A 15,034-nucleotide genomic window follows, 5' to 3' on the forward strand; every position below is an offset into this window, starting at 1 on the left:
AATGAAGAAGCCAATGATAATGACTTGGAGGTGGTATCAATGTTGGAAACTCAACCTATCTTTAAAGGTTCTCGAACACATAGGTGGGAAGATCTAAGGCAACCAATAGCATTGGGTTGCAATGAAGAAAAGCCAAAAAGTTCAGAATTGAAACAGCTTCCGGAGAATCTTAAATATGTTTTCCTTGATTCTGAAGAAAAATGTCCCGCCATCATTAGCTCGAGCTTGAAAAATATACAAGAGGACAAGTTAATTGAAGTTCTGAAAAAGTTCAAGGGAGCTATGGGTTGGAAAATTGAAGACCTCAAGGGAATAAGTCCTACGATGTGCATGCACAAAATTCTCATGGAAGAAGATCACAAACTGGTGGTGCAACCTCAAAGGAGATTGAACCCAGTTATGAAGGAGGTGGTGAGAAAGGAAGTTGTGAAGCTGTTAGATGCAGGTCTTATTTATCCGATATCAGACAGTTCATGGGTGAGCCCTGTTCATGTGGTACCTAAAAAAGGAGGTACAACGGTGATAGCTAATGAAAAGAATGAGTTGATTCCTACCAAAACGGTCACTGGGTGGCGGGTGTGCATAGACTACAGAAGACTAAATCTGGCCACAAGAAAAGACCACTTTCCATTGCCATTCATTGACCAAATGCTAGAAAGATTGGCTGGGCATGACTATTATTGTTTTCTGGATGGGTACTCGGGATACAACCAAATTGCGGTTGCACCGGAGGATCAAGAGAAGACAGCCTTTACTTGCCCATACGGTATCTTCGCTTATAGAAGGATGTCGTTCGGGTTGTGTAATGCCCCAGCGACATTCCAAAGATGCATGACTTCTATTTTTGCTGATATGCTTGAAAAGCATATGGAAGTCTTCATGGATGACTTCTCGGTATTTGGTTCCTCCTTTGATAATTGTCTGGCTAACCTTTCACTTGTTTTGCAGCGATGTCAAGAAAGTAATCTGATCCTAAACTGGGAGAAGTGCCATTTCATGGTACGAGAAGGCATTGTGCTTGGTCACAAGATCTCCCACAGGGGAATCGAAGTTGATCAAGCTAAGGTGGAGGTTATCTCAAAATTACCACCACCTGTGAATGAGAAAGGTATTCGGAGTTTCCTAGGCCATGCGGGATTCTACCGTAGGTTCATAAGGGATTTTTCGAAGATAGCCAAACCGCTGACTACTTTGTTGGTTAAAGACAGGACTTTTGTATTCAATAAAGAGTGTGCCGATGCATTTGAGACACTGAAAAATAAACTAGTGTCGGCACCCATTGTGATTGCCCCTGATTGGTCTCTACCCTTTGAGATCATGTGCGATGCTAGCGACATTGCAGTGGGGGCTATACTTGGACAGCAGAGAGAAAAATTGCTTCATGTTATTTATTATGCCAGTCATGTTTTGAACCCTGCACAGATCAATTATGCAACTACCGAGAAGGAGTTGCTAGCTGTTGTGTATGCCTTTGATAAATTCAGGCAATATCTGTTGGGTTCGAAAGTGATTGTTTACACTGACCATGCTGCTTTAAAATATCTCTTTGCCAAGCAGGATTCGAAACCCAGACTCCTGAGGTGGATTTTACTTCTCCAAGAGTTCGATGTAGAGATTCGCGACAAGAAAGGGTGTGAAAACACTGTTGCATATCACCTTTCGCGAATGTCACCCATTGAGGAGACAGAAGAACGGCGTCCAATAAAGGATGAGTTTGCTGATGAACACATCCTAGCTGTTATTGGAGTGCCTTGGTTTGCTGATTACGCAAACTACCTTGTTGGCGGTATAATACCTGACGATTTTGATTCTAACCGCAAGAAAAAGTTTGTTCATGATTGCAGGTTCTATCTATGGGACGACCCATACCTATACAAGAGAGGAGTAGATGGGCTGATAAGACGATGTGTGCCTGAGGAGGAGCAAAAGGATGTGTTGAGAGCATGTCATGACTCTGAATATGGAGGGCATTTCAGTGGGGATCGTACTGCTTCCAAAGTCTTGCAGTCAGGATTGTACTGGCCATCATTGTTCAAAGATTCCCAAGAGATGGTAAAAGAATGTGATAAGTGTCAGCGTACTGGGAACATATCAAAAAGAAATCAAATGCCCCAGAATTTCATGTTAGAGGTGGAGCTATTCGATGTTTGGGGAATTGACTTCATGGGTCCGTTTCCACCATCATTCGGGAAGAATTACATCTTAGTTGCAGTGGACTATGTCTCAAAATGGGTGGAGGCGGTAGCTTTACCAACTAATGATGCAAAGGTAGTAGTCAAGTTCTTGAGGGAGAACATATTTGCTAGGTTTGGAGTACCGAGAGCACTAATTAGTGATGAAGGAACTCACTTCCTAAATCACCTCATGGAGAAACTCCTGCAGAAATACAATGTGAAGCATCGGATAGCCACCCCTTATCACCCTCAAACTAGTGGTCAGGTAGAGGTGTCGAATAGACAGCTCAAGCAAATTCTCGAGAAGACAGTGAGTTCGTCGCGAAAGGATTGGGCAACAAAGCTAGATGATGCGTTATGGGCTTACCGAACGGCGTTCAAAACACCCATCGGGATGTCACCATACCAACTTGTCTACGGAAAAGCATGTCACTTACCTTTAGAGCTTGAACACAAGGCATTTTGGGCAACTAAATTTTTGAACATGGACTTGTCTCTAGCAGGAAATTCTAGAATCTTACAGTTGCATGAATTAGAAGAGTTCCGGAATCGTGCGTACGAAAATGCCAAGGTTTACAAGGAACAGACCAAGAAGTGGCACGATAGGAGGATTCAGAAAAAAGAGTTTTGGGAAGGACAGCTGGTCCTTCTGTACAATTCCCGTTTGAAGCTTTTTCCGGGAAAATTGAGATCCAAATGGTCGGGACCATTTATGGTTCATAAGGTGTTCCCTTACGGTGCAGTTGAAATAAAAAATCAAGCTAATGGAGACATCTTTAAAGTTAATGGGCAGAGATTAAAGCCATATTTCCAAGGTCAACCAGTTGGACAGGTTGATGTCATTCGTCTTGCTTAGTAGGACGATGGACCGTCGAGCCATGCGACGTTAAACGAAGCGCTCCGTGGGAGGCAACCCACGTTTGTTTCCGTTAACTTTCATTTTCTTTGTTTTATTTCGTTTCTTTTGTAGGTGGTAGAGTTTGGACCGGTAGACGCAACTCGAGTAAAACGGCACGGAGAGTGTCCATTTTTGGTGCATTGAAAACCATCAACACGGGCGCCCGTGTGCAGTAACACGGCCCGTGTTGAAAACTGACTGAAAAGAAGAAATAAAAAATTTTAAAAGTGGCTTCAGCACTTGCAACACGGGCGCCCGTGTGCAGCAACACGGCCCGTGTTGCCCTCAGCACGCCCCTAATTGCCAAACCAGCTTTTTCACACGGCCGCCCGTGTGCAGAGACACGGACCGTGTGAGCTGTGCGGGACAGATTTTTTCAAATTTTTTTAAAACCCCATGTGGGGCCCATCTCCATTATAACCAATCTTCTTCTTCTTTCCATTCATTCTCCCACTTTTCTTTCTCATCCTCCATTAAACCCTAGCCTCCACCTTCACTAAACTCATCCTACCACCATCAACCACCCATCAAAACACCATAGTGCTTTCACAAAAGTTGTTCTACTCTCCATCCTCTTCACCTCTATCGGTTCAGATTTTTGATTTCGTGCAATTTTATTTTTCCGAATTTTTCCTTGTGTTATTTGTGTGTTTTTGTTAACTTTTTCTTGCAGAGCCATTACAATGCCTCCCCGAAAGACAACCACACGCCGTAATGTTCGGGATGATTTTGCCGAACCCTCCCAACCGAGGCAGCGGGTCCGTCGCGCTCCAAGTCGTGCAACCGTTCGTAGAGGGGGCCAAGAAGAGAATGCCCATGGCATTACGTTTGCACTTCCTGAACACAAAGCAAGGTATGATATTTTAGTGCAACGTAAATTGCTACCGACTAGATATATTTGTGATGATACTCTTACCAAGTTAGGCCTCAAAGATGAAGTCTACCGGATGTTTCACAACATCGGTATGTTGCCTTTTATGCTGTTTGAGGCACCGACTTATGAGGGCCTAACTTTGGAATTCCTGAGCACTGTAGATTTCAAATTGAGACACAAATGGAATGGCTCCGAAATGGAGTACTTTGGTGATCTAGAGTTTTATATGTTTGGGCATAAGCATGTGTTGTCTGTGGAAGAGGTAGGGGAGGCACTGAAATTACCGTCCTCTGGACCAGGCGCCCCCCCTGAAACTTTTCCTGCTTGTGAATTCTGGGAAGCCATTACAGGTGCAGCTGGGTACAATCCAAGCAAGGCTAAGGCCTCGGGGATTCATAACCCTTGTTTCCGTTATGCTCAGAAAGGTTTGGCTTTCACCTTGTTTGGGAGGGGGGATAGTACAGGGGTCTGTGCGAAAAGAGAGCTATTTTTGTTGCATAACATGATTGAGGTAAGTCGGGTGAATGTCGCTGCTTTTGCTGCTAACCACCTGAAGCAAGTTGGTAATGCTTCTTGTGGAGAGATTTCAGTTGGGGGAATGATCTCTCAATTGGCTGAGCACCTGGATTATGGCCACTTGTTGAATGATGAGCCTTCTTTACCGGGTAAGAAAATTGATTTGCAAACTCTTGTAAATCAGAGGATGATTATAGTGAAGCCTGGGTATTTCTCACTAACTGTCCATGGACAGCATGTTTTGGCATTACCTGCACCTGATTCTGTTTCTATTGCAAATCGTGCTAACTGGCTATATGTAGCTACAGGTGAGTTTATGGGTGAAAGCCCTCCACATGACCATAATTTTGCAGGTGATGACATGGAAGATGACCTCCCCGCCCAGGATCGCCCTGTCCCGCCCCCTAGACAGTTTTTCCAGCACACTGTTGGATCATCTTCCATGACTCAGGATCAATGGGGGTGGGTACAAACGGAGATTGGCGCTCTCCACACCGAGCAAACACGACAGGGTGTTGAGTTGTTCAGACAAGGAGCCGTGATGGATGATGTCCAGGAGATGATGCGACGCCTCATGTTGCAATTTCCTCAGGATCCTCCTCCTCCACCGCCTTATCAGTGAGATTGGTAATCTCCGTCACACTGGAATTAAAACATTGAGACAATGTTTAGTTCAAGTGTGGGGGAGGATCTATTTTGCTTGATTGCTTTGCTTTCCGTTTATGAATTCATAGTTTAGTTTGTTTAATTTGAACCTTTTTTCTTGTGTCTTTCTGTTTTTATGTTTATTTCGAGTTTGTAGTGCTGCCATTGTGTTACCAGGTTGGATACAAGTCAGAGGGGGGCGAATGACTAGATAGTGGTTGAACAACACATCTCACACTTGATCTCTACAGGCCCCACGGAAGTTGACACAATCAAAGAAAAGAAGGTTGGACGCAATGAGGAAAACACTGAACCAAGAGAGAGTATGGTGAACTTTGGAGGAAAGGAAATTGCAGAACACCTAGAGCACTTTGAAGCATGCAAGCTTAACCTACCCGGTGAGATGTCAGAGCCAAATTTATAACATCCATATGAGAGCCCAGTCAGGTATGGCACTATTCACTTTGATTTTGCGTATTTTCTCATAACACAAGCACACTATGAAAGCACACACTGAGGCAAGTTTTTTTTTCCGTAACCCCGAGCCTTTCTAACCATCCCGTATGCATGTTATCCATCGTTAACCCCCTTTGAGCCATAATATTTGTTTTGTTCATTGTGTTAGTCTGTTTATCACCCGTTATCTCATTGTTCATTTCATCGCTCGGCATTCATGATTAATCACTTGTAAGACACTAAAAAGATCCAAGTGTGAGGTTGTGAACCATTGAAAAGGGGGGCAAGAAAAAAAAAGAGAATATCTCATAAAAAAAAGAGAGAAAAAGATGAATATGATCTTGTGAAAACCAACAAAAAGAGGTTTAAATTTCAAAGCAGAAGAAGATATTTGCCCTGGTCCACTGTTAGTCTGGAAAAGGTTCAAACCCCATTCTTACGATTCAGATCAAAATGAGTAGAGAAGTGAATCCTATGTAATGCCGAGCACCTAAACCATTTGTTACCCCGTTCCTTGTTTACCCACCAAACCAAAGCCACGTTACAACCCTAAGACCTCATAAAGTGTGTGTAATCTCTGTGTGTAGTGATTTGAGAATTTATTCAAAGTTGAAAGTAATATGCATGCCTTGATACTATGAGTGTAGACACTTTAACCCGGAGAGATTTTGTGAGAGTGTGAAAAGCTTGCAGGTGAAAAGCGTGTTCGAAATTAGGAATGACGTTGATAGTCTGAAGAAGGAAACCTTACACTCGATTGCTAAGTGTAGGAATCTTGCGAAAAACCTGGTTGTGTTGTGGAGAAAAGAGTTTCGTCGGTGACCTTTGTTTTGACTCGATACATCACTTGAGGACAAGCAATGAGATAAGTGTGGGGTTGTGATCGGTCACCATTTCTAGTAAGTTTCCGCACCTTTTTCCGACCAAAAGTCATAATCTTGGTAATACTAAGTGGCATTGTTATAGGTTTTAATATAAGTTTCTTAATTTGTCGGTTATTTAAGTTTTGCATGCTAAGTGTGTTTTAAGTTTTATAAAAGTGCCATTTTATGCGTTGGTTGTTAGTTTGTTGTTGTCAAGGTTGAACCAGGAATGAGATAGGAACTTAGGACACTCCGAGGCGGAAAAAAAAGAAGCTGAAAGAGCCAAATAGAAGGTTCACACGGGCACCAGTGTGCTTGCACACGGGCCGTGTCAAAAGAGGGCTGGAAAGATGTTTTTGAGAGCTAGGCAGAGTTTTCACACGGGCACCCGTGTTCCTGCACACGGTCCGTGTGAAAAGTTGAGCAGAAAGTGATTTTTGGGCTAAGAAGCAGTTGACCAACACGGGCACCCGTGTTCCTGCACACGGTCCGTGTTGGTAGGCGCGGGCAGATTTCCAACTTTTGATATTTTGAAAGCCTTGAGCTCATTAAGGGTATTTTGGACCTTTCGGATACGAGGGATGACTGCCAACACTACTAAAACCTAACAGGAAGGAGGAACCGATCATCTTGGATCATTGAGCATAGAGAATTACAGAGAAAGAAGAGTCAAGGGTTTTGGAAGAGATCTTCAAGAGCACTCGCGATTGGAGATCATATCAACCGATAATTTCTTGTAATGACTTCAATTACTCTTGTTATTTTCTTAAACACTATGAGTAGCTAAACTATTTTATGCTAGGGTGATGTCCCTAAATCTTTTCATGTAATGACTTGTTAAAACCGTTGTGATGAATTTGATGTTTTTATAATTTGAGTTTATGATTCAAAGATTTTCATGCTTCATCATATTGGAAAATATTTTGTTGATCTATGATTAGGGTTAGGCGTGACACACCACTCTAATGCGTTTTGAATCACAACATTACCGGTAAATCACTTAGGAATAAGGATTTCACCATAGTGATCATTCATTCTAGATTACAATGCGTAATGCCTTAATACTAAAATCAATTATTGAGGAATTGAAATTGACTTTTAAGTGTTAATAAGTTTTTCACTAAGGAATTAGGGAAAACTATTTTATGGAATTGATACTCAATTATAGTCACATCTTTTCTTGAACAACGGTGTTCTCAAGGAGTTACATAAGATTTATACATCAACCTTAGCATGCCTTCTCATTTGTGAACCAAATCATCATTTACTTATCGTTTTTAATTATAAACAGTTAGTAGTTTTATCAAGCAAAACAAAAACCAATCATAGCTTTTTGTTCAATTGAAATTTAGTCCTGGCTTATATTTTATCCGCAGTCCTTGTGATCGATACTTGGATTCAACTCCATTTTAATAACTACATCGGTAACAAAAGTAGTACACTTGCTATTTTTCCGATCAACTACTATATCTATTACTTATGCCTCTTATAATTATTGTGATTTACTCACCCATTCTGCTTGGAAATGTTGCCTCGAAATATGGGTAACTTGCAGGTGATCAAGATTAGTGCCGGAAGCTTAAGAGGTAGTTTTAGAGTGCGCTCGTTTAGTTTCTGATGAGTCTAATAGGTCTTGCTCTGATATGTAGCATCGGGGTTGAGATCGTTTGTTTTGTAACTATTACGTTCTTTGTTTTATTCAAAGATCTTTGAATTACCATTTGTGGTACTTAAACTATTTTTGAAGCCAGATTTCATGGATGATAAAGTGTGATGAAGTCTTATGAAGTATTTATTTTAATAATGGTATTCTGAACTATGAATTCCACTGCAATATGTGAAGTACTATATGTTTATGGTAAAGAACTATCAGATTTATTTGTTTTTGCAACCCGTGTTACGAAGCAGGACTGTTTATTATAAGATGTTATATGAAGATGTGACGCCCTTGTGGTTTTAATTGAATTTTTATTTTCGTAAAATTTATGCAAAATATGTTTGAGTTAGAAGGGTGTTACACAAACCACAAATACTACTTGTCAATGTCTTAAGAAATCTGACTATAACCTAGTCTCTCAATAAATTATCTACTTACAAGTTGAATTACAAAGGTTGTGTTTACTAAGATGCTTTTTGAAAGCATATTACTCAAGTTAAAATATAAGTAAATAACACAAAGTGTTAAGCAAGTATATGAACAAAAGCTCACTTGCTGCAAGTTAATGAACAAAAGTTCACTTGCTTTACAAAACTATACAAGAAATAATCAGAGAGAATTGCGCAGTGTTTTAGCATAAGTTTTGTACATAATCGTTGTTCAAAATTTTCTTCAATCTTATAAGTCTTCCTTTGATAACCAAAAAGAAGTTAGTTGAAGGGTAGAATTGGAATTCTCAATTCCAGCTATTTTATCCATAAGGGTCAGTGAGGGAGTGGTCGACAACATAGTACCGTTGTACAGTCCTTGCGCCACCATATTCGGGTAGTGGAAACATATGTACCTCGTACTATTTCCCCATGTAAACTAATTTTGATCTTATTTTCTAATCTTTAGAGGCTCCTGATAGTTGTTGATGAAGCATGCTTAGAAGGACCGAAACTTGAATCTTCATAGGCTAAGTCTTCAAGGTCTTCAGAACTTGTTCATCTAGAACCTTGTCTTCAAAGTCTTTAGCACTTGGTCTTCAGAATCTTTGTCTTCAGAATCTTCAGAAATTATTCTTCCAAAACCTTGTCTTCAGAATCTTTAGAACTTGGACAACAGAAACATAGAGCCAAAGGATTCTCCAGAAGCTCTTGCATAAGAGTCATAATCAGAAGCTCTATCACTAACGTTCGTTAGACCATTGTTATAGAAGCATTCTAGAACTTGACTGAGTCTTTGTAAACACCATTGGTTTCTTCCAGAGTCAGAGTGTGTTGAGTTCAGAGCCTGACGACGTCATACGCCTTTTCTTAAGAGTCAAAACCAATTAGCGAAAACTACACACTAGATAAAAACCGTTAGAGTACTAAATTGTTCTCTAAGATATCATGTAATGTTATCATCAAAACATAAGGTCATATGCATAACCAAATCTTGTTCTTGCAACATCTCTTCTTCTGACCATAATATCTTCAGGAGTTAAAACTCAGGCACAACTTTCTTGTTATATCTAGATATCATCTTCTATTTTACTAGACCATATTATATGACTTGTCAGTCTCTTCTTTCGTCTAAGAGGTCTAATTAATATAAGCAATTATCCTTGTTAGTTTCTCATATAGCTTGATGAGACATTCTCCAACTGAGTTCATTCATCTCTATCGGGATGATGGCTTATGTTCTGTAGGTGATCCAGAAGGGTGTTATTTCATGGAGGAGTGAAAAGTAGTGAGATAGGCTCATAAGACATGTGAGAGTTACTTGGCCCAATTTCCTTTGGAATTGTCAAACCTCCTCCTAAATCCTCTTAGCGAAATCATATTTACTGATTCTACTTATTTGTGGGTCTGAGGTGTTTTACTGATGTTAAGTGGTGAGTTATCTATAACTTTTCCAATAACTATATAAATTTCTTGTGTGAATTATGACATTTTATCGGTTACTTTCTCACGCAGAATCTTGAACAGAGTAAGTATGTTTCTTTTGAAGATACACAATAATTTGTGGCTTGTGATTTTTATTACTTTTATGCTTCGATCCATTTATTGAAGTAATCTACGGCCATAATCAAGAGATAGAGTTGTCCAAGTGCTAATGGAAAAAGGCTAGAGATGTCCATCCCTTAAATATTTATGTGCTTGCAGGTATGAAGCTAGTAATACTACTAAGAACCTTCTTAAAGTTTTGATGACGATAACACAAATAATTGCTGAAGCTGGTGGTAGTAACTTTCCAACTCTATGTTATGTTGATGGTGATTAAACTTGAAGGCATCTCAAGCCTCATCAAGTAGGAGACTCAAGTTTCCATTGAAGTGCTTATATGATTAATGTATTTGGAAAAGGATCTTAAAAGCCTCAAAGTTGTGAAATAGATGAAGTGTGAAAGCCCGCCCGATCGTGTCTGTTTGAGTGACCGAATTTTTGTGAAAGTAGGAGAGTAATGCCTAAGATACTAAGGCAACTCAAACACATACTTTAAAACTCTTTTGATTCTCTTTTTTAACTATCAAAACTCCTAAAAATGTTTTCAAGCCTGATTCTAATAATAAAAAAACCTGATTCGTATCATATACTCTTGTGACTTGAATCGAGTGTTAACCATGAGTCGAATCATGTGTCTTAATGAAGTCATATTTGGGCTCTGCTCAAATTGATTCGAGTCAGGAACTTAACTTGATTTGAATCATGCTATCTTGCGATTTGAATTATAATTTCCTCTTGACTTGAATCATGGCTTCACAAAATCCAGTTTCTCCATCTTGGATTCAAATAGTTGTTTATTTGATCCAAACACCAAGTGTGTGTGAAAAAGCAAAAAGGGTGAAATCCATTTTCGAGACAAAAATGTAGTTTGTCTTCTCTTCTTTAGTGTGTCTAGTCTTAGCACCTTTAATCTTTCTCTTCTTCTAGAACAACTTCTTGAATGTGAATTAATGTCAGATTCATTTTCTCTATTTTGTTGCATCTTGTTCTTGTGCAATTTTTTTGTTGTTTTGAGTGAATTAGAGAGAGTGAGTTGATTAATATTGTTGTGTTGTTCATGATTAATCTAGCTCATGATATCAATCAAGAACAAATACTCATTTACCCAAAAATTCTATAGAAACTTATGTATGTGTTCTTCATTCATATTCATATATTCCTTTGACTAATACCTTGTGTTTTAGAGTGTTTATGAGATAGCCTGACACTGTTTATCATTTCCATCACTAGTCATTTTTTATTGTCGAGGACATTCATCTCTAAAGATTGAGTGTTGAAGAAGACTAGTGGTAAATTAGGGTATCTAAAGTTTTGTGTGAATTTTGTTGTTTGTAACAGGTGCATGTATCATTTCTTGAATGTCGTTTGTTTTTTTATTGGTATCTATAAACAAGATAGTTTCAATATATTCCAAGGAAGACTTTGACGAGATCAAGTATCAACTGTGTGTAAGGAGAAGGTGGAAGTTATCCATCTTTGGTGGAGTTGAAGAAAGATTGCTCACAAACAAATTTGGGAGTTGTCCAATCGCCACTTAGTTAATTGCAACCGCTCATACAAGAAATCAGTTGGATCAAGTGGATTGCCACATACAAATACTTGGAGTAGGTTATTGTGGGTGGCAAGGTTATTAGATCAAGATCTTTGGGGATCTTGTTTTTGTTAGCAGTTTTAGTGGCTGCATAAATAGAGAGAATTATCGATTGATAGTTTGTTGTAACCAAAATGCTTAATCAAACTTATCAATTTAGATCAATAATTTAATAATTAATTTATAAAATTTGTTTAATTTAATATCTAACATTGATTTATTTTATTAACTTATTAAAGTATTTATTTTATTTCTTTATATTATAACTAATCTTGGATGACTTTATAATTACATTTTTACTAATTTCTTTTATATAAACTTTATTGTAATTATAATTGTACAAAAAACATTATAAATAATTTTCTCTTTGCTATCTAATTCCAATCTATAAAATCATACTTTTCTTTTCTAAAAATATAATTGATTCATTCTCCCTTACTTGCATCAATTTCAAAAATTATATTTATTAAAAAACACTTAAATTATTTAATTCAATTTAACACATTCATTAATTATTAAATATGCAAAAATACAAAAAAAAAATTATATATTTTATTTAAAAAAACTACGAACTGCGATAAATTCTAAGCCATTTCAACTATTCAAATATAATCAATAATTCATATAATCCCATAAAAAACACCAACAAACACTTCGAACTACGTTGACTCTGATCCTTCAATAAGAAGGTACGTAGGCATTTGGGAAACCGAAACGAGTCTATTTCTAAAAAACCCTTTATTTCTTGTAGGTTTAAGATTTTATTCTTTACCCTACTATTCATTGTGTAATTTAAGCCGTAAACTTTTACCCTAAAAAAATCGCCCAAAGAGACATTATAAACCTTAAAGAAAGATTAAGGGTGCCTAACACCTTTCCTGAATCCTAAATTATCAACTTACTTAGAAATATCTCTTCATTAGGTTTTCTCCCATATTTTCCCTTATTCTTAGGATATAATAAATATAGGTGGCGACTCTCTAATTTAAGTTAGAAAACTTAAAATTTAAAGTCGGTCATAACAGCCTGAAAATGATGGAATAAGCTCTAAGAATGCAACTGAGAAGAAATTTAGGTTTTACTCTATTTGCATATATGAAAATGGGAATGGATAGGGAAAGACGCTAATACTTAAATAGATGCATTCATACTCCAATCTTCATAGGAAATCCTAACATTGGAATCCAAAGTATTTTGAAATTGTGTGATTCGGAGATTGGGCATATGTGTGATGTGTTGAGACATGTCTAGAGTTCAATCTGTTGGAGGTACTTCGAGGGAGTCAACGAGGGAGTGTAACATCCCGATTTTTATTAATATTTTTATTAATTATATTAGTAATTATATTATTTGGTGTTTTTAATAATTATTTGCTTAATTTAGTCATATCTGATGTTTATTGAAATTTTTCGCGTTTTGGGACGATTTAGTCGGTACTAGTTCGGGATAGCGGATCAATATTTAATCGAAAATTTTAATATTTTTAGTATTAGAAATATTAATGAGTTAATATTTAGCGTTTTGGGAATTTTCCGAATAATTAAGATTTGACCGGAAATATGAGACATTGAGTTATTAGAGGATTTTATCTGTATTTATTTTATTATATTATTTTATTTTACTTGGTGTGTTAAATAATTATTTAATTATTATGAGATATAATAATTAATTGAATTAATTAACTTTGTGTGTATTAGTGTGTATTTAGTTTATTAAACTAAATAGAGATATTAAGAGATTATATTTAATTGAGCCTATTTATTAGATGTAGAAGTAAATCGGGGGTGTTATTTTTTTAAGCCCATTATGACAAATAAGTAGTAAGGGTTAATGAGAGTTAGGAGTATCATTTTCATTTGTTGATTTTGAAGAGAAGAGAAAGGGGAGAAAGGAGACTAAAAGAGGAGAAGAGCAAGAGTTAGGGTTTCAAGAAAGCAACAAGAGGTAAGGGGGAGAATCCTTATTATTATGGGTTAGTATGATTGGATCAATGGGTAGATTAACATGATTAGGTTATCTATCATATAAGAAAATTTGATGTTCTTTAAATACCAAAAATACCCTTTTGCTCTCACAAACCTCCACGTGGATGGTCTCATTGCTTTTCTTACTTTTCTGTTTTGGTTTACAAAATAACATATCTCATACCATTTTATGAACCTCCTGCAAAAATAAAATATCATTTATTTTTTACCTTTCCAATGAAATGTTATCTAAACACATACTCAACCTTTCTCAACCTTTCAAATCAAAAGATTTTGACAGAAACACAAATCTTTCTTGCTAATAACATCATCACTCTTTTTCTCCCTTCAATCTCATCTTCTTTTTTCTCTCTTCCTATTATTTCTTCATATTTTCCATATGCTCTTTTAATTCTTTCTTCCAACATGGCGGTGTGTTGTTATTGTGGTGGTAGATTTGAAGCAGCGAAAAAATGTTTGTGACTATGGTAGTTGTCTAATTCGAAATGGTTTTTGGGTTTTTGATTCAAAAATTTCTTGATTGATTTTTGGACAGGTTTTTTTGGAGGTTTTTTGGACGGGAATTAAACTTGCCCTAATAGTAGTAAGAAAGTTTATTCTTTTATAAACATTTGATTTGTCTCTTCTTTTCTAAAGATTGTTGTTTGTTTTTGTTCTTTTACGGTGTTTAAAATAGATTTCTTAACTCTTGTGTTTTGTTGTTTATTTAACATTATGAAACTTTCTCTGATGTAAAATCTTCATTTTAGGATTTACATAGTTTTAAGCTTATTTAGGAGATAAGAATGCATTCAAGTCACAGATCTCAAATCTGAGTTAGGTAAAAAGCATTATATCTCTCTATAGTCATTTATTTTCATTATTTTTTTTCTCCATGAGCATTCTCTATTTTTTTTTCGATTTCTTATTTGGTTTTTTGTTTTTAATTGTGTTTTCATGATTCTGTTTTTCATTGTTAACATTTTCTCTTTTTTTATATGTTAATTTGTTATTTATTAGTTTTAATAAAATAGGTTGAATGGTGGATTCTACATGGGGATGATTGAGAATGATGTTTTAGCTTCAGGGTGAAGCTTTAATGAGAGAGTGTGTGAGGATTTGACTTTAATGAGAAGAAGCAAAATATAAGGTAAGTGCCACTGTGCAATTTTCTTGTATATATTCAAGTGACTTTTGTATTCATGTCTTAATATTTTGTTTCATTCATGTAGATGCATATGATGTTCATGTGATAAGTGCCTCCCTCAACATTATAATTTTCAACAAAGAGTTCTACAATACAAGTTTTCATTTAAATGGTGATATTTGGTTTAAAAAAAGCTAAAAAAATTGTACTAAAAATTACTCTATACAACGTGGTTGTTGTGTTTAGTATTGTCCACCCATTATTTTTTCTTTTTAA

The 15,034-nt window shown here is 36.8% G+C and overlaps 1 long non-coding RNA gene across 1 annotated transcript; it reads left to right on the plus strand.

Annotated features, from left to right (window-relative positions):
- Positions 1-14,122: 14,122 nt before the first annotated feature.
- Positions 14,123-15,034, plus strand: LOC131602296 (uncharacterized). The gene is made up of 3 exons (XR_009283992.1): positions 14,123-14,452; positions 14,646-14,761; positions 14,844-15,034. It is a non-coding gene; the product is annotated as an uncharacterized LOC131602296 (long non-coding RNA).

The sequence above is a fragment of the Vicia villosa genome, linkage group LG1, assembly GCF_029867415.1.
Source record: "Vicia villosa cultivar HV-30 ecotype Madison, WI linkage group LG1, Vvil1.0, whole genome shotgun sequence".
Lineage (NCBI taxonomy): Eukaryota > Viridiplantae > Streptophyta > Magnoliopsida > Fabales > Fabaceae > Vicia > Vicia villosa.